At 40.0% G+C, this 19,817-nt stretch overlaps 1 pseudogene; it reads right to left on the reverse strand.

Moving 5' to 3' along the window:
- Positions 1 to 664: 664 nt before the first annotated feature.
- LOC101413717 (Golgi-associated RAB2 interactor protein 4-like) lies at positions 665 to 18,808 on the reverse strand (annotated as a pseudogene).
- Positions 18,809 to 19,817: the final 1,009 nt, after the last annotated feature.

Below are 19,817 nucleotides of genomic sequence, written 5' to 3' on the forward strand. Positions count from 1 at the left end.
TTGGGGATCTGCGGCTGCTTAAGGAGCGGCCCGAGGACCTTCCGCGCCCTTGCGGGACCCTGACTTGCTCCGACTGTCCCCTGCGCTGTGGCGGCGCGAGCCCGTCCGGCTGGGAGCGCGGTCCTTGTCCCGCCGCTCCCGCCTCTCCCTCCTCTCCTTCCGGGCCTCCTGCTGGGTCTTGCGGTCCTCGGGCGGCCCCGCCGCCGAGTCCTGAGCGGTCCCTGCCCCAGGCTGGTGGCCGCTGCTGCGCCCGAGCGCCACGCTCAGCTGCGCTCTGGAGAGAGCGGTGGAGCCCGCGGCGCTGGCAGTGCGCTCCGGGGCCTGGCTGGCAGCGCCTGCCACAGCCACCTTGATGTTCCTCCAGGGCACGTCGGCGACACCCGCGACCGCCAGGCTGCTGTTGCTGTCCCCTGGGCCCTTGGCGGCTGCTCCCGCCACGGCCGTGCTGTGCTCGGTGTCTGCCACGCGCACGGCGCCCGCCCCGGCGCCCTTGCCGCCGCCCCCGCCACGGCCCCAGCCGCAGCCCCTGTGGCAGGACGTGTGGGTTTGGCGGTGTCGGGCTTGGTCGTGGGTTTGGGGGGGCATATTTGATCCCCTCCCCCCGGCATAAGCGGAGAGGAGGCCCCCGACACCCCGAGGCTGTGAGGAGGGTCCTGAGGCTCACCTGGTCCTGGCCCCCCTGGCCCTGCAGTGGCAGCGCTGGGCTGGCCCCGCCTCTTCCTCCAACCCGGGCGCGCGTGTCATGTCCCCAGCGGAACAGCGTGGGTGCTGCTGCGACTGTCCCCCGGCGGGCGCGGGAGATGGATGAGCTCTTCCCAGTGGGAAAGAGGTCTCCCTGGCATGGAGGGGAGGACACAGCTGCAGGAAGCAAGATCGGCCCGGGGCAAACTTCAGACGCAGCTGCTGTTTCTGCCGGTCGTGAACGGAGGTCCTTACAACGTCAAGGGCAGGAGCCTGGTGAGCTCCAGGGTCTCGGCAGCCTTGTGGCCTCTTCCCTTGGTGGCCTGGCCCCTTCCGACGTGGTCGTGGCAGCTGGTGGCCGGGCGGGCCAGCAGCATGACGTCGGGGAGCGGGAGGAGGGGCTGGTGCTGGCGATGCCCACGGTCACCATCCGTGGGTGGTTGTGCACGTCAATCACGCCCCCCCCTTTGGAGATCTGCATAAAGTCACTGTTGGAAACTAAGGCAAAGTGGTCTCGCAAGTAGAGACGTGCTGTTTCAATGACTATGCTTGCAGCCTAAGGAATGTGGCAATTAAGAGTTTCAAACAAACAGGACGAAGCTGTTACAGGCTGAAAGAAAAGATGAGCACATACACCTTGTAGTTAGAACACTTACACTTTGAACCTTGAGATACGATTTTTTGAGTTCCTTAGATCCTGAGTAATGCTAATAGTTAACCGCATGTTGCTGCTTGTTCTCCCATAGACTGGGGTGCAGAGAGGGCCGCTTGTAAACAAAGTTGTCTGAGGAGTCTCTACTTGCCCTGATCCCAGCTCTCTCTCTTTCTTTCTCATTGTTTCATTCTCTCTTTCTCTTTGTTTCATTCCTGATACCCTTTGGGCCCAGATCTCCAACATCTGGAGCCCAACGTCGGCCCAAAGAAGTGTCTTCCAAAACAGTATCAGGAACCGCGGAAAGAACTCCTGTGCGGGTCATGAGTGACGTCCAAAGAAGTTTGACTTGAATCTTTTTGGTAAATAACATTTCCGCCAATCATCAGGGTAATAGGTAATCAAACGGGATGTGTGGAAGAATATTCACAAGTGTTAAAAGCTTTGCTGAAAGCTACCGGGGTTCCTGTAAAAACCACTGATTACTAGAATTGTTTGCTTTGATACAAAAGCCTTGTTGTTGGTTTCAGCCTCAGGGGCATAATGTTTTAAATTAGAAACAGTGGAGACGTGTAATGAAAGCTTTAGGAAGAGCACATCAAAAAAGGGAATCCATTCCATTATCAGTACTGGCCTTATGCCAGCAGATAGCAGCAGCTTTAGATCCTTTACAGTCTGAAGAAGGAGAGAAAGATGAAATTACTGTATTTTCTAAACCCATAAGTAAATCTGAAATAAAAGAAAGTAAATTGGAACAAAAACAGGCGCTTGAAGTTAATGAGGAACCATCAGGTTTTTTCCCTCATCCTGATACTAACCCTTTCATCAACAAAAACTGGATGAAGTGTCCTAATGCAATATCTTCTATGTATCCAGTACAACCCTCTGCACCTGCTGAATTACCTTAGGCTGTTACTCAGCCTAAGTTAGACATGTTTTCAGATGTTGCCAGTGCTTTGCTTATGTTAATAAGATTGTTTTTCCTAGTCCAATTCCACAAACACCCTTGAGGCGATGTTTATTGCAGGGATCTAGACAGGGGGACCCCAAAGCTATGCAATACATTATCTGCTTTCCTGGTAACATCACATGGGATACCACCAGATATAAATAATCCACAAGGGGGTGTCAAGTTTCATCATGAACCAATACCTTTTAAACTATTGAAAGATTTAAAACAGGCAGAAGTGTTAAATAAGGCCCTTGTTAGTGAAATCAGGCTTGTAAGAAAACTCTGTTAAAGTGCTAACTAAGATAAGGAAATTATTTTGGCAGCAACTCTGTAAACCCCCTGCTGTCTACATAATAATGTAGCTGTGGGCTAGTGGGGGTTAATAGAATTAAACCCCTGGAAAAGGAGAAAAACATGGTAACACTGGTGTTCTGTTTTGTTTCCATGCTAATTCTGCTTGGGCCTATTTAGCGAAAATAATAAAATTAGTCCAAAATTTTTATCAAGGTGTTAAAAGGAATTTTTGGTTTTAAATCAATAGCTTACTCTTAAACTTCAAGTTTCAGTGTAGTCTTAAAGAGTAATAATCCAAAAACTGTATTAACTGACTGTATAAAACTGTTAGATAAAAGCTTAACTGCATTTCTGTGGCTCAAGTTATCTTAACTGATTGCTGATAATGAAAGTGTTATCAAGTGCAAACTTGCATGTTACAGGCAACATGATTCCAGAAGAAATCTTAAAAACAGTAAAATCTAAGATGTGAAGTAAAGGAGAACTTAAAAACAGCTATACCAAAAAAGTAAGAAAGTAAGAATTATGAGTGAATTGTAAACTGTATGTTCTATTGGTGTGTTGTAAATGTTTTGTGTTTGTCTGTTTCTTCAATGTCAGTGTATATTTTGATACCTCTGGAAGGTGATACAAATTAATAAATAAAAATTTTTTAAAAGAGCTCTATTCAAATGGCCAAAAATTAATTAAGTGTTTACATTTAATGCATAAGTTTAGATGTTAAGATTTCTACAATGATAAAAAACTGTAGGTCTTGATTAACAAAATTACTATAAGTCTTTCCATAAAAATAGTTCTTACCTAGATTGAAATAAATAGTTGATTTTTCTTCACAGGATAAAATGAAGGATGTAAAACTTAAAAGAATACTTAAAAATGTTAAAAGTTTGTGGGAATGCTGACTGAAATTTAATAAGTTTTTTCAAAAAGATGTGTTTTTTCCTAAAATAGGATGGCTAGTTTTCATAAACTCATGGAACTTAAATGCATGTGGCTAGTTGTAGAAGGTATTGTGGTAACTTTAAGTAAGGGAATGTTTTCTGTGAAGATAAAATTTGTATTAATATAATTTTAGTCTATATAGTTATAAATAATTATAAGAAGTTTAATGAAGCATCATTTAAATTAAGGTATTTAAATGACTAATTCCAAAATGTCATTATTAAACAAAACCTGAATTGATAATAATAATAATAAAAGGTAATTTTATAACAGGAAAACTTGTTGGCGGCCAGCCTCCCCTGTCAACTTGCTTCTGAAAGAATGTTTCTGGTATTGCATGCTACTAAGTATTTAAAGTGAAGAAAAGTTCATTATTTTAACAAGCTTATTTAGTATTGATGGTAATTATATGTTGTAAGAAGTTTGCCTGTTAACTTATGTATGTGGGATGTATAGAATGTGTTTTTATTATTAAGGAAACAGAAAATAATTTTATCCTAAGACAAAATGATTGATTATTAAGAAAGAGTAAAATGTGGGACAAAACCTGAATGAATACTGAAAGTGTAGAAGGTTCATGTAAAAGAAATTTTTATGGTTAAAGTTGAGTAAGATTTGATGGGTCTATTGATAAAGTTTAAAAACCTTTAGTATCAAATAGTATACTGATGCAAAGTTAAAATTTTGTTCTTTCTCAAAATCTCTCAAATCATTAGTCTATTTTAGTAAAAGTTTATGAAAAGTTTTTATCCTGAATAATCAGTATACAAAGAAAGTCTGTTTTATCAAAATAGTTTCTTGTGCTTTAACCTCATCATTTCCTTGGTGTTCCAAGAAGAAAAGGTCTTATCTCTTTTAAAGGAACATAATGTTCAAATCTGCTTTCTCAAAATCAAATCCTGAAAAGTAGCCTTTTATTTCAAACTAATTACAAGAGATTTGTTCATTTACCTTGAAAGAAAAATTAAAGTAATAGTTGAGTTCATTTAATATGTTATAGGTTGAATAGAAGGTGTTTAAAAGTGTTATAAAATTTACATGTTTTTTTTAACCCTGTTAATTAAAGTTGTATGAGTAAAAGGTTCATATGAATGCTTAGGAGTGTATAAATTTACCAATATTTCAACATGATATTAAACAAAAGTACAGTATGGTTAATTATGGTTTTAATTATTATAAAAAGGTGTGTGTCACAGAAACAACCTCTTATCATCAATTAAAGTAACAACGTTATAGTATGCAGCAGTCCCAAATATTGCTAGTTTGTTGCAAAAACTTAATATCCAACTATGTCCCTCTCACTTTGTTTTAAAACATGCTAAGAATTTCTTCAGTAATTCCTTAGGCAAGTCAAGCCAGCCTGCATTCTCCTACCTGTAGAAAAGTCAATAGACTTTTGCAGTGCTTCCCCAAGGCTGCATGCATAACCCAGCCAGGTGCCTGGCTTTGTGGCAAAGAATCTGGCTGTGTAGAAGAAATCTGTGGCTAAAACCCTACTGATGACATTACGTAAACCAGTAATCCTTTTTTCAGAATTAAAAGAAACATCAGAAAAAATAGTATTTTATCTTAAAAGCCTAAAATAGGCAAACAATTAAAACAGGTTGTAAAGATCCCTACTGCTCTATCAAATTCTTAAATGTTGTTTGGTTGGGTAAAACAAACTAGACCCTCATTATAATTAATAAAGTACAATGTTTTCTCCTGTTAATAGAGTTTATAATAATGTTAAAATACTAAAAATCTTTTATCCCTCATTTAGCTCAAATATTAAAACCATTGCATGTGTTAATTGGGAAAGGTCCTTCATGGAAGTAGGAAAACCTCCAGCAAGCTGCCTTAAATGATAATAAAAGGGAGGGAAATTGTGGACATTAACTTAGTCTGTGAATTGGATGTGGCAAGCACCAATATTGGCTTTGGGCAGAGTTTCTGGCAAAGGGAAAATTCTAAAGAAGTAGCCCTTGGGTTTTAATCACAATTCTGGAAGGATGCCAAAAGCAAAATATAAAAAAGCAATTGTGTGCAGCATGGGATGCCCTGCTAAAAGTGAAAGCTCTAACCCAATAGTGTCTGGTACTCTGAAGACTGCCATCCCTACCCAGGGGCATATTGCAAATACTAATGATGGGGGCTCTGGGTGGGAGGCTGCTGTCTCTTTGTAGATCACCTAAGCAGTCTGTGTCCTGGCTTGTGGGTGTGGGACAGTAAGAGGCTGCCATCCTGCCCTTAGTGACCATGGCAATGACTCCAGTCCTGGGAAACAGTTTATCAATGCAAACTCCATCAACTTTAAATATTCAGGGAAAATGCAAGCCAAATGCGCTAAAGCTTATCTGGAATGTATGAAGTCCATGCTAAAAGCTTACCGAGGATGTGGAAGATATATGCTAATTCAAGCCTATTGAACACTGAAACAAGAGAACGATTTGGCCCTTCCTCTCTGTGTAAAAGGAACTCAAAATTCTTGTTCGGGGCTTGGGCTTGAAACAGGAAGCTCCCAAGTCTGGCTGGCCATTGATAAATCACTTTTTCCTTCTCAGAATCATTCCTGAGTCCTCGCCTTTCTATATGCAAATAATTGAACCTCTCTCATCTTCTACAACACTAAAAGCAAGACAAATGATGGACCATTGTAAATCACCCTCAGATCTATGAAAAAGCATCTGGGATACCTGCTTAACAGGTGACTGTCATGTCCCTGCCCACCACACCAACATCCCTTTTAGGACTGTTGACACAGATACCTTTGTGAAGATCCAGGGTCCTAACACTGAACCCTGAGAAAAGGCAGAGTGGCTCCACTGGAAAGGTGAACATCGTGAGTACCAGACCTCGTGGTGTCTAGCCCAGCAGTTCCAGCTGCCTGTTACTTGTCAACAGCTCATGGATTTCACCCATGAGTGTCCATTGTTCTCACTTCAATGACTGGGACATTGGTTCCCTCCTGCTCTTGGCAGGGATGAGGTATGGTGTCACTGCTGTGGACACTGCATTGGCACTCTGATAACAAGACAGTTACTATTTTCTGACTAGAAAATGAATCCTCACAACAAAAACTAAGTTTAAATTCAACACTGGGTTGTGACCCCAGGTCCAATAAAGCTGCTAACAGCGAGACCAGTGAAGGCATTGAAATTATGAGTTAAAGTTCCACGTGCCCCACAACCCAAAATGGGAGAGTGATGCAGGCTGTGAATGGGTGGGCTGTTCATATATTCATAGATAACCTGAGTGGTATGTTTTCTGTGTGATGCATTTGGGACAGTGAGATCTGTAGCCCTGCCCTTGGTAACTATGACAACTACTCCAGTCCAAGAGAAACAATTTAGCAATGAAAACTCTATGAAAATGCAGACCAAATGTGCTAAAAGCTTATCCAGATGTATGAAGTCCATGCTAAAATCTTACCTAGGATGTGGAAGATATATGCTAATTCAAGCCTATTGAGCACTGAAACAAAAGAAACATTTGGCCCTTTCTCTCTGTATAAAAGGAACTGAAAAATCTTGTTCGGGGGTTGGTTTGAAACAGAAAGCTCCCAAGTCCAACCAGCCCTCAGTAAATCATTTTTTCCTTCTCAAAATCATTCCTGAGTCTTGTCCTTTCTATGTGCAAATAATTGAACCTCTCTCATCTTCTACAGCATGAGTAACAATAATTTGTCACTGCCTATGCCTCAAACTATACAAAATGGGGAAAACTGAGGTCATTTTTGATTGAACACTGGCCTATACAGCCTTGACTAGATGGGACGCTGTCTGGTCAGCATGAAAATTGTTTGCATGTGGAGACATTTGAACTTTGTATGGCCTGATCCCTAGCATTGCCAGTGCTACAGCTTTAATAACAAGCAGACTTGAAAATTAACATCGATAACTAGTGCTTTGTAATTTCTAATAAATACAATGGGGAGATATGGCCGAAGGTTAAAATATTTCACTGAGACCTGTGGCAATTGCTGCCCCAAATCACACCAACTTTACAAATCCTGGAACTGTGAATTGTGGCTTGTGTTTGCCTATGGACTTTGGGCCTGTGTACCCTCTCCTTATGCTACTGTGGCAGGAACTGTTAACATTACAAAGGAAAATGAATACCAGCCCCTTGGGCTAATGACACTCCTAGTCATAACCCGCAAAAGAATTTGTGGAAGCTCTTTCTTGGAATCACCTCTCCATATGAATGGCTGGGAAATAAAAATAAGACAGGACAGTGTCTGACTGTCAATCAGACGTATCTTTTTAAAGCCTGTGTTAGAGATTCATTTGTTTTCATAACTGGTAAAATAACTATTAAAAATGACTCATTGTTTTATGAAAATGGTGCCTTGTATACTTGTCTATCAGAAAGTGTGTTGCAGGATAGAGAAGCAGTAACAATGGCAAGAAGAAGAGACATTTGGATACCTGTAAGAATGACATGGATTTGGCAATCCTACCCTGAAAGCCAGTTGCTGCTTCCCTTGGCACAAGAATTTCTGAAGCAAACAAAACATTTTATTGGACTTCTTATTGTCAGCATCCTGGGACTGATGGGAATTATTACTGTAGCCGCTACTGCAGCTGTAGCCTTACATGAAATTGTGCAAACACAGCAGTAAGTACATGATTGGCATGAAAACACTAGTGATTTGTGGCATAGCCAAAAACACATTGATGAACAGTTGAATAATTGGGTTAATGATTTAGAATTGGCTCTTTTACATATTGGAGATCAATTGTATAATTTAAACTTGTTAAGAGGATTGAAATATGATTGGAATGAAAGCAACTTTTGTATTACTCTTCTTGCCTATAATTCATCAGATATAGTATGGGAAACAATTAAGAATCATTTATTAGGCCATAAAAGTAATATCTCTTGAAATAATTGAATTACAAAGAAAAATATTAGAAATGTCTCATAATCAGATTCATGTAGCCAATGATAAGGATATTTTTTCAGACATGATTTCACATATTACAAAGTTTAACCCAGTTAATTGGTGGAAATCACAGCATTTCCTGTCAGCTTTAGGAATAGGGCTAATCATATTTGTTCTGTTGCTCATGATTTGTGCCTGTGCTGGACAGTGCTTTAGAAGAAAATTGCAAAGCATAGCAGCCATGGGACAAGCTAATAATTTGGTGCTAATGAAAGCACTTCAATAACTTCCCATAGTTGAAGAACTTGGCTGGTAGTCAATGATGGGTAAGACCCTCGAGAGGAGGGCAACCTAAGACAGGCACAGTCACCTCAACTAAAACAAAAAGGGGGAAATGTTGGAAATTAAGGAACAGTGGTCTTGCAAGGAGAGACGTGCTGTTTCCATAGCTATGCTTGCAACCTAAGGAATGAGGCAATTAAGAGTTTCAAGCAAACAGGATGAAGTTGTTACAGGCTGAAAAAAAAGATGGGCACATACACTTTGTAGTTTGATAGAACACTTAGACTTTGTACCTTGATGTCAACAGTGGCTCAAGAAGAAATGAAAAAATCATGCAGACTGGGGTTCAGGGGATCAGATTAAATGCCACTGACAAGTTTATTGTACAAAGTCATAGTATTTGTACAATTCCAAACAATGCGCTCTTTAGCAAAAAGGCCCTAGTAATGCTATAATTAAAAACTTGGCAAACACTACACACATTGATCTTAACATGTACCTACACAATGTGGAACAAGAAGTCACTATCTCCTTTCACTGACTTCTTTCTGAGCCCTGTATTTCCATGCCACCTGCAAACATTTCTGATTAAAGCAGTCATGTCAAGTATCCCAGCATGCTTTATGCTGGTTAATACTCCAACATGTCCCCCTTTTATTTTATAGCAAGGTAACTGTGCCTGTCTTAGGTTGTCTTCCTCTGAAGATCTGACTCATCATTGACTACCAGTTAAGTGCCTGCTATGGGGTTTGTTTTTGTCTTAATTTGGCTTGAGATGCAGAATGTCATTCCATATGATGTTTTGCCATCAACCAAGATTTCCATACTATTAATATCACTAAGAATAGTAAACAGTACATGATAAGGTCATGAAACATAGGAATCCATTGTTTCTACCAAGAGACAGGATTTAAAGATTTTAATTCTTTAGTCATTTCATTCCACATATCTGATGTTTCTATCTCTAAATTTGATTGAGACATTAATATAACTTTCTGTTATAATGCCTGAATTTGCTGAATTATCTTAGAATGTTGATAGCCTAACAAATGTTTTCTAATACTATTCCATCCTCTGAATCATTCCACTCTAAAGGAGTAACACAAAAAGAACTTTGATTATAATCACATTTTAAAGTCAATTGCATTTGCGTATTATATACTGTATCCCCAATATGTGTTACAGCATTTTCCAGATCATTAACACAGTTGGATAATTTGCAACACTCTTTCCCTGCTGTCACTATATCAGGGGGTATCTAAATGTATGGGAAACAAAAGTGGGCTATTGAACGATTAAAAGATCATCATTCCAATTGTCCAGGCCTCTGTCACAGTTCTCCTCATCCCTTCCAAGAGCAGGAGGGGTCTGATGTCACAATCCTTGGAGTGAGCATAAAGGACACTCACGGGTGATGTTCATGAGCTGGTGGAGCTGCTCAGCTTCTTTTCAGGTCTCAATGGTATGGCTCTGGATTTTCATGAAGGCTGCCTCAACATTCCTGAAAGGGGTGTTAGAGGAGTGGGCAGGGACATAACAGATAGTTACCTGTTACTACTAACAGGTATCCTGGATGTTTTTCCATAGATCTGAGGGAGATTTACAATAGTCCATCATTTCTGTCTTGCTTTTAGTATTTGCAATCCACCCCTGGATAGGATAGGCAGTCTTCAGAGTGACCAGACACTATTGGGTTAAATCTTTCACTTTCAGCAGGGCCTCATTTGCTGCACATAATTGCTTTTTTTTTTTTAAGATTTATTTTATTTATTTATTTATTTCTGTTCCCTTCCCTCTCTCCCCCCCCCCAGTTGTCTGTTCTCTGTCTATTTGCTGTGTCTTCTTTGTCTGCTTCTGTTGTTGTCAGCGGCATGGGAATCTGTTTCTTTTTGTTCCATCATCTTCTTGTGTCAGCTCTCCATGTGTGTGGTGCCATTCCTGGGCAGGTTGCACTTTCTTTCACACTGGGTGGCTTTCCTAACAGGGCACACTCCTTGTGCATGGGGTCCCCTACACAGGGGACACCCCTGCATGGCAGGGCACTCCTTGCACACATCAGCACTGAGCGTGGGCCAGCTCCACATGGGTCAAGGAGGCCCAGGGTTTGAACCACAGACCTCCCATGTGGTAGACAGATGCTCCAACCACTGGGCCAAGTCCACCACCAATTGCTTTTTTATATTGTACTTCTAGTCTCTCTCTAGAAGAATTGTGATTAAAAACCAAGGGGTACTGGTTTAGAATTTTCCCTTTGTCACATACTCTACCCAAACCCAATATTTGTGCTTGCCACATCCAATTCACAGGCTAAGTTAATGTCCACCTTTTCCCTCCCTTTTATTATTATTTAAGGCAGCTTGATGGAGGTTTTCCTACTTTCATGAAGGACTTTTACAAGTTAGTACAAACAATGGTTTTAATATTTGAGCTAAATGAGGGATGAAAGATTGTCATTATTTTAACAAAAGGACAAATGAGTTTATATGGCTATGAGTCTCCAAAAAAGAGCTGGGAGGTTATCAGAGGGGTCACCCTTATGCACACCTCAGCAGAGTCCCAGAGACAGATAAAGTAGATTCAACCCCAGGTATTGGTTCTTCTGAGGGCTACAGAGACCCACAGGTTCTATGGTCATGGTAGATGGAGTTCAGTGCCATGTCAGTTGGCTCTTCCTTGGAGTTTGTGTTTCTGTGTGATGGAGCTGGACTCAAATGTCATCTTTTTTCACAGTCCTTTCCTGTTACTTTACCAGAATTGTAGTTGGTGCTGGGGTTTAATATATGCCCAGGGGATCTGAATCTCTGGACTGACCACATGATAGCCAGGCCCTGAGCCTCAACAGACTTCAACTCCTACACTCTGGTTTATTGGACTTACCCCACTTAACTAACATGGAGTTGAAGAAGGTCAACCACCACATCATGGAGCCAAGAGTGCCTACAACTGAAAGCGGGAGGATTGCATCCAGCATCTGTGTGGAATCTAAGCCCCCTCTAGATATAGATGTGGAGTGGACACAACCAATCCAGGGTCCACAGGATGGAGGAATAGAGTATGGATTAGAGTGGACTTACTGATATTCTGTTCATGAACTATTGTGATTAGTATTCAAAGAAAATGTGGCATTGTGTGGAGAAAGTGGCCATGGTGGCTGCTGGGTGTGGAGAATGAGAGGAAGAAATGAGATGTGGAGGCTTTTTCGGGACTTGGAGCTGTCCTGGGTGGTGCTGCAGGGGCAATTACCAGTCATTGTATGTCCTCCCATGACCCACTGGATGGAACATGGTAGAGTGTGGGCTATGATGTGGACCATTGACCATGAGGTGCAGCAGTGCTCAGAGATGTATTCACCAAATGCAATGAATGTCTCATGATGATGGAGGAGGTTGTTGTTATGGGGGGAGGAGTGGGGTGAGAGGGGTGGGGGGTATATGGGGACCTCATATTTTTTGAATGTAATATTAAAAAAATGAATAAAGACAAAAAAATTAAAAAGATTTTCAGGGTTTTAACAATATTACAAACTCTATTAACATGAGAAAATATTGTACTTTATTAATTACAACAGGGGGTGTAGTTTGTTTTACCCAACCAAACAAGATTTAAGAATTTGATAGAGCAGTAGGGACTTTGCGGCCTGTTCTAATTGTCTATTTTAGGCTTTTAAGATAGGATACTATTATTTCTGATTTTTAAAAAATTTTTGAAAAGATTACTGGTTAACATAATGTCATCAGTATGGTTTTCCACAGATAGGGAATGCAGGCTGGCTTGACTTGCCTAAGGAAATACTAAAGAAAGTCTTATGTTTTAAAACAAAATGAGAGGGACACAGTTGGATATTAATTTCTGGCAACAAACTAGCAGTATTTGGGACTGCTGCATACTATAATGCTGTTACTTTAACTGATGATAAGACATTGTTTCTGTGACACACACCTATTTATAATAATAAATTATTATTATAATTAACCACATTGTACTTTTGTTTAATATTATACTGAAATATTGGTAAATTTATACACACTTAAGTATTCATATGAACCTTTAACTCATACAACTTTAATTAACAGAGGGTTAAAAAATCCTTTTAATTTTATAACACTTTTAAACACCTTCCACTCAACTTAAATGAATTCAACTATTTTATTACTATAATATTTCTCTCAAAGTAAAAGAACAAATCTCCTGTAACCAGTTTGAAATAAAAAACTACTTTTCAGGATTTGATTTTGAGAAAGCAGGTTTGAATATTATGTTCCTTCAAAAGAGATAAGACCTTTTTCTTTTTCAAACACCTAGGAGATGATAAGGGTAAAGCACAAGAAGCTATTTTGATAAAATAGACTTTCTATGTATACTGATTGTTCAGGATAAAAACTTTTTATAAACTTTTGCTGAAATAGACTAGTGATTTGAGAGACTTTGAGAAAGTACAAAATTTTAACTTTGCATTACTTGATACTAAATCTTTTTTTTAAAAGTTTTTACCCTTCATAGATAGACTCATCAAATCTTACTTAACTTTAACAGTAAAAATTTCTTTTCCACGGACCTTTTGCACATTCTGTATTTATTCAGGTTTAGTCCCACATTTTACCTTTTGTTAATAACCAATCATTTTATTTTAAGACAAAATTATTTTGTTTTTTTAATAATAAAAATACATTCTATACATCCCAATACATAAGTTATCAGGCAAACTTTTTACAACATATAATTACCACCAACACTAAACAAGCTTGTTCAAATAATGAACTTTTCTTCAGTTTAAATACTTAGTAGCAGGCAATACAGAAACAGTCTTTTAGAAACAAGTTGACAGGGGAGGCTGGCTGCCAACAAGTTTTCCTATTATAAAATTACCTTTTATTACTATTATCAATTCAGGTTTTGTTTAATAATGACTTTTTGGAATTAGCCATTTAAATACCTTAATTTAAACAATGCTTCCTTAAGCTTCTTATAATTATTTATAACTATATAATTTTGAGATAAATTTTACATTCACAGAACACATTCCCTTACCTAAAGTTACCACAATACCTTTTATAACTTGCCACATTCATTTAAGCCCCATCTTGCATATGTTCATTTTCATTTTGAGTTTACGAAAATTAGCCATCCTATTTTAGGGCAAAAAACACCTTTTTGAACAAACTTATTAAATTTTAGTCAGCATTCTCACAAACCTTTTACCTTTTTAAATATTCATTTAAATTTTACATCCTTCATTTTATCCTGTGAAGAAAAATATTCATTTCAATTTAGGCAAGAACTATTTTTATGAGAGGACTCACAGTAATTTCATTAATCAACACTTACAATTTTTACCATCATAGATGTCTTATTAACATTTAAACTTAAATAGTAATATAAATGCTTATTTAATTTTTGGCCATATGAATAGAACTCTTTTAGAAATTTTTATTTATTGATATATATTACCATCCAGAGGTATCAAAATATACACTGACATTGAACAAGCAGACAAACACAAAACATGTACAACACGCCAACAGAAACATAAAGTTTACAATTTGACTCATAATTCTTCCTTTCTTACATTTTTGGTATAGCTGTTTTTAAGTTCTCCATGATTTCACATCTTAGATTTTACTGTTTTTAAGATTTCTTCTGGAATCCATGTTGCCTGTAACATGCAAGCTTGTGCTTGGAAACATTCTTATTAGTTATCAGCAACCAGTTAAGGTACTTGAGCAGTATAAATGTAGTTAAGCCTTTTTTTTTTTTAGCACTTTACATGGACTGTTAACACAAATTTTTTAGATTACTACTTTTTAAGACTATGCTATGACTTGAAGTTCAGGAGTAAACTATTGATTTAAAACCAAAAATTCCTTTTAACACCTGCATAAAAAATTTCATACCAATTTTATTATTTTGGTAAAATAGGCCCATTCAGAATTAGCATGGAAACAAAACAGAACACCAATGTTGCAATGTTTTGCTCCTTTTCCAGTAGCTTAATTCTATTAACCGACTAGCCCACAGCTACAGTATCATGTAGACAGCAGTGGGTTTGCAGAGTTGCTGCCAGAATAATTTCCTTATTTTAGTTAACATTTTAACAGAGAATTTTCTTACAAGCCTGATTTCACTAAGCAGAGCTTTGTTTAGCACTTTTGCTTGTGCAGGATATTGTACTTTCTTCAAAGGTTCATAGGCTCCAGTGCCCATAAGCACATCCAAGGTAATAGCGATATTGTGAGCCTGATTACATTTAGCCAGAGCACTGCATTCTTTTTTTCTTTTAATTTTTTAAAATTTATTTCTCTCCCCCCACCCCTGCCCAGTTGTCGGTTTCTGTGTCCATTCCCTGTGTGTTCTTCTGTGACAGCTTCTATCCTTATCAGCGGCACTGGGAATCCATGTTTCTTTTTGTTGGGTCATCTTGTTGTGTCAGCTCTCTGTGTGTGCGGCACCATTCTTGGGCAGGCTGCACTTTCTTTTGTGCTTGGTGACTCTCCTTATGGGGCACACTCCTTTCGCGTGGGGCTTGCCTATAGGGGACACCCCTGGATGGCATGGCACCCCTTGCATGCATCAGCACTGCACATGGGCCAGCTCCACATGGATCAAGTAGGCCCAGGGTTTGAACCGTGGACCTCCCATGTGGTAGGCGGACACTCTATCCATTGGGCCAAGTCTGCTTCCCTGCATTCTTTTAACAAATTACAATAACAAATAGTAGCCTCCCATAAAGTAAGCTTCAGCTAAGACCATCCAATCTTTGGGACAAAGAGGATTTTGATTTACCGATTCTATTAAGGAGAAAGTGAATGGGGGCAGTGGCCCCATATGTGCTACAAGCAAATTTCAATTCTTTTAACAACTTAAAAGGAATGGGTTCAAGCAGATGTACATATTGGCCAGGATTATTGGGAGGAGAGTGATCTATGATAGGAAAAAGAGTAAATTCAGAAATAGCCTCACCCTCCACCCAGGCAGACTGGAGACCAGCTTGCAAAGGAGATAGGACAGGAAGGGATACAGCTACAGGAAACACTAGGGAAGGAGAACCACCTTAAGGGAAGGCACTGTTGATCCACAGAGGTGGTTTCTGCAACACTTTTTGATCCATAAAGACAACTGTGACAGCTGCTGCTGGATAGCTATAGGGGAAGACTTGCAGTTGTCTTCCTCACCTTTCCTATCATTCTCTAGGTCTACTGGACGAAGAGAAGACTGTTGTAACAAAGTCTCCTTCCTGCCTAGCACCTTTTGCATTTTCACAATCTGGATCTAATGAATGATGAAAATCATGAGGATTATAACTTCCTGGAGGCCAAATTACAGAATAACCAGGTGGAACTGAAGTAGGAGTTTCTCTAGAATTTTTTATTTCAGGTGCTGATGCCTGCACAGGAAATGTACCATACTTATTTTTTTTGAAGGTAAAGGTGTTGACACCTGAGATTCATTAGAAGATGAGTCAGACTCAGAACTGGAGCTAGAACTAGAATCTGAACTGTCTGATGAGGAATCAGAATTATGCAATGGCTGAAGAACAATAGACAAAGTGCTAGATAATGTCCCTATCTTAATAGAAATAGGATTGATTACCTTCTCTGTAATGTAATTTTAATTTTTGTAAGACCTTCAACCATTGAGGATAACTTAATTTTTTTCTTCAGGCTGAAACCCTGAACAAACCTTTTCTACTGATATAAATAATTTCTTAAGAGTTGACTCTTTGGATATCCTGAGTCTTTCAATAAAGCCTTCAAAGTTGCTTGATATTCTTCCCATTTACTATTTACTATGTGAATTTCCCATGTAACCCTCAATGTTCCTTAAATCTCGAGAGAAGTTCGTCTTCACTCGGTAATAGACTTACCAATCTCAGTTTCTTTGAGCCCCATGTTGGGCACCACTTGTCAACAGCGGCTCAAGAAGAAAAGAAAAAATCATGCAGACTGGAGCTCAGGGGATCAGATTAAATGCCAATGACAAGTTTATTGTACAAAGTCATAGTATTTGTACAATTCCAAACAATGCTGTGTTTAGAAGAAAGGCCCAACCAACACTATAATTAAAAACTTGGGGAAGCAAATTTGGCTCAATGGACAGAGCATTCACCTACCACATGGGAAGTGCAAGGTTCAAACCCCCAGCCTCCTTGACCCATGTGGAGCTGGCCCATGTGCAGTGCTGATGCATGCAAAGAGTGCCCTGTGATACAGGGGTGTCCCCTGCATAGGGGAGCCCCACGCACAAGGAGTGCGCCATCCAGTGTGAAAAAAGTGCAGCCTGCCCAGGTCCTACTGGTGCCACATGCATGGAGAGCTGACACAGCAAGATGATGCAGCAAAAAGAGACACAGATTCCAGGTGCTGCTGACAAGAAGACAAGCAGACACAGAAGAACACACAGCGAATGGACACAGAAAGCAGACAACAAGGGGGGAAGAGAAATAAATAAAAAATTAAAAATAAATTTTTTAAAAACTTGGCAAACACTACGCACATTGATCTTAACATGTACCTATACAATGTGGAACAAGAATTCACCATCTCCTTTCAGACTTCTTTCCGAACCATATGTTTCCATGCCAACTGCAAACGTTTCTGATTAAAGCAGTCATGTCAAGTATCCCAGCATGCTTTATGCTGGCTAATACTCCAACACCTTGAGATAAGATTTTTTCAGTTCCTTCGATCCTGAGTAATGCTAATAGTTAACTGCATGTTGCTGCTTGTTCTCACGTAGACTGGGGTATAGACAGAGCCGCTTGTAAACAATAAATTTGTCTGAGGAGTCTCTACTCATAGACCCTCTGATCCCAGCTTTCTTTCTTTCTCTGTTTCATTCTTTCTTTCTCTTTGTTTCATTCCTGATACCCTTCAGGCCCAAATCTCCAACAGTCACTCTCAAAGATAGGGGCATACTTAAAGATGTCGGTCGTATTCTCCCTTGCGCAGGTGGCACTGCAGCTTCCCCGTGGTGGTGCTGAACAGGCCCATGGCACAGCCGCTCTGTGCCATGAAATACGGTAACAGGAGCCACTGCCGATGGCAGCGAGGATGGCAGGGCTGGCAAGGCAGGTCGCTGGGCCTTCCCTTGTCAGCTGGCAGGTGCGGGGGTAGCAGTGCTGGGTCACTGCGGTGGCTCCCCAGTGGGTCAGCACTGCTCACTCCACAAGCCCTGTCAGCCTCAGAGCCCCCAGAGCAGAGGGTATGGGCCAGCAGGGGGTATGCCTGGGGAGTCTGTGACCCAGACCAGACCTCTTCCAAGATGTAAAGATGATTTTACAATCACTATGTTTAATTAAGGCAAAAAATACTAATGTGCATCTGAAAGGTTAACAAAATTTGAAGTAAAGTTTTAGAAAGCATTTCAGCTGAATTTTCCCACACAGAGTTGCATGAGGGTGATGAAACACTGGGAAAGCAGCATTCATGAATATAGGAGAGATGAAAGACCATAAGAAAAGAAACAAGGGACAACAAGCTGTCAGCTAGTGTAAGCGTCGACAATTCCTACTCAGGTGGTCTCACAAATAATTGATCTCTAGGTCCTGTTTCACAGGATTTTTCTGAAAATAAGAGTAGTGATGACAACTTGCATGTATTGAGCACTATGTACCAGGCCCCATGCTCAGCATTTCATATACTTATTTCAATTAATTCCTGCTACAGTCCTAGGCAGTAAGGACCATTTTCATTTTACAGGTGCAGATTAAGTGCCTTGCTTAAGGTCACACAGTTAAGAAACAGAGACATCATCTGAGCCCAGGTCTGATTTCCAAAGCTCATGCTCTTAAAATTATGTCACAATGTCTCCCTCCCACCTTAGGAAGCACAAAGGAATTTTCATTCCCCTCATCTGAAACATCTTCTCAAAGGACACTACACACCCACCCATACTTGCAGAGCACAGCTAATTAGTGCAGCTATTGGAATGTCGGTAGCCAACTCTGGTTTCCCTTCCCCAACAGCATATACAACATAGCCATTCCCTCCCTTAGAAATGCCCCAGCTCTCTAATTAGACTCCAAGAGTTCCTATTTTCTATTTGCATATCCCCTTGAACTAATTCCCTCCACACTAGCAAGTCTCACCTGCCTCCTTGTTTGCTCCTCCTCACCAGCCTCTGAAGGACACCAAGCCCTCATGGTGTCCACTCCAGCGAGCCCTGGGAGACCCTTCTCCCACCTGCCACCTTAGGACCAACCTTTCTTAGAGCTTAACTCTTGACTCGCCCCTGCTGCCATCACTGTCACTGCCAGTTTAGAACTCGAAGCGCTCAACCCCTCCCCTCACAGAAGCAACTGTCATTGCAGGGACTTCACTAGCTTGAGTTCAGAGGTGTGAACCTACATCCCAGAGATCACTTATTCAAAATGACTTCCATGATCTCTTTACTTTTACTAAATATTATTTTTTAAATTTATTTACTAATGACCATTTTGAAGAGTAAAGCTTCTTATTGGCACTGTTCTGTTACATTCTAGGATGCCTTGCATTGATGTCTAGGACACCATAATACCACTTCAGCATTTTTTCATGTAGAGCCTCACTGCATTTGCCAGTTAATATCCAGAACATGGTCATTCCCAACAAAGCGATACTTTGAATGTTTTTTTTCCCTCCCTTTCAGATTCTTTATGTTGTTTTTCATTGCTGTATATTAAAGATAAAGACATTTGAGACTATTTGAAAATTCACATGGAAAAAAATCAGATTTTATTGATATTCAAAAGATGTGGTTGAGCCTGTCTAATATTATAAATGAAATTTTTTAGATGGATTTTGGAAGGTGGGCTTCAGTGGGGGAGGGTAATTTTTACAGATGGCTCATTTAAGGTATTTTTCATTCTTCTAAAAGTTAATTTACCAAGCACAACACTTGAAAGTATTTTTATTAAAGCCACAATAAAAATACACTTCCATATTAGAAAAAAAATCATGTCTTGATTGGCAAGAGATATCTGCCACAATCATGGCTTAAATGAAGGCTGAGAGAGTTCTTCCTGATTGTACAGTATGATTTGCTCCAGGATTTCAGGCCTTGGAATTTTCTATTACCTCTTCTAATTTAAATTGTCTTGGTTGGCTTTGATATAGCTGGTGGAACAAAAGTGGAGAGTAGTAAAGAAGGGGTGCATAAAAATCTAAGTTGAG

The sequence above is a fragment of the Dasypus novemcinctus genome, chromosome 10 (assembly GCF_030445035.2).
Source record: "Dasypus novemcinctus isolate mDasNov1 chromosome 10, mDasNov1.1.hap2, whole genome shotgun sequence".
Classification (NCBI taxonomy): Eukaryota; Metazoa; Chordata; class Mammalia; order Cingulata; family Dasypodidae; genus Dasypus; species Dasypus novemcinctus.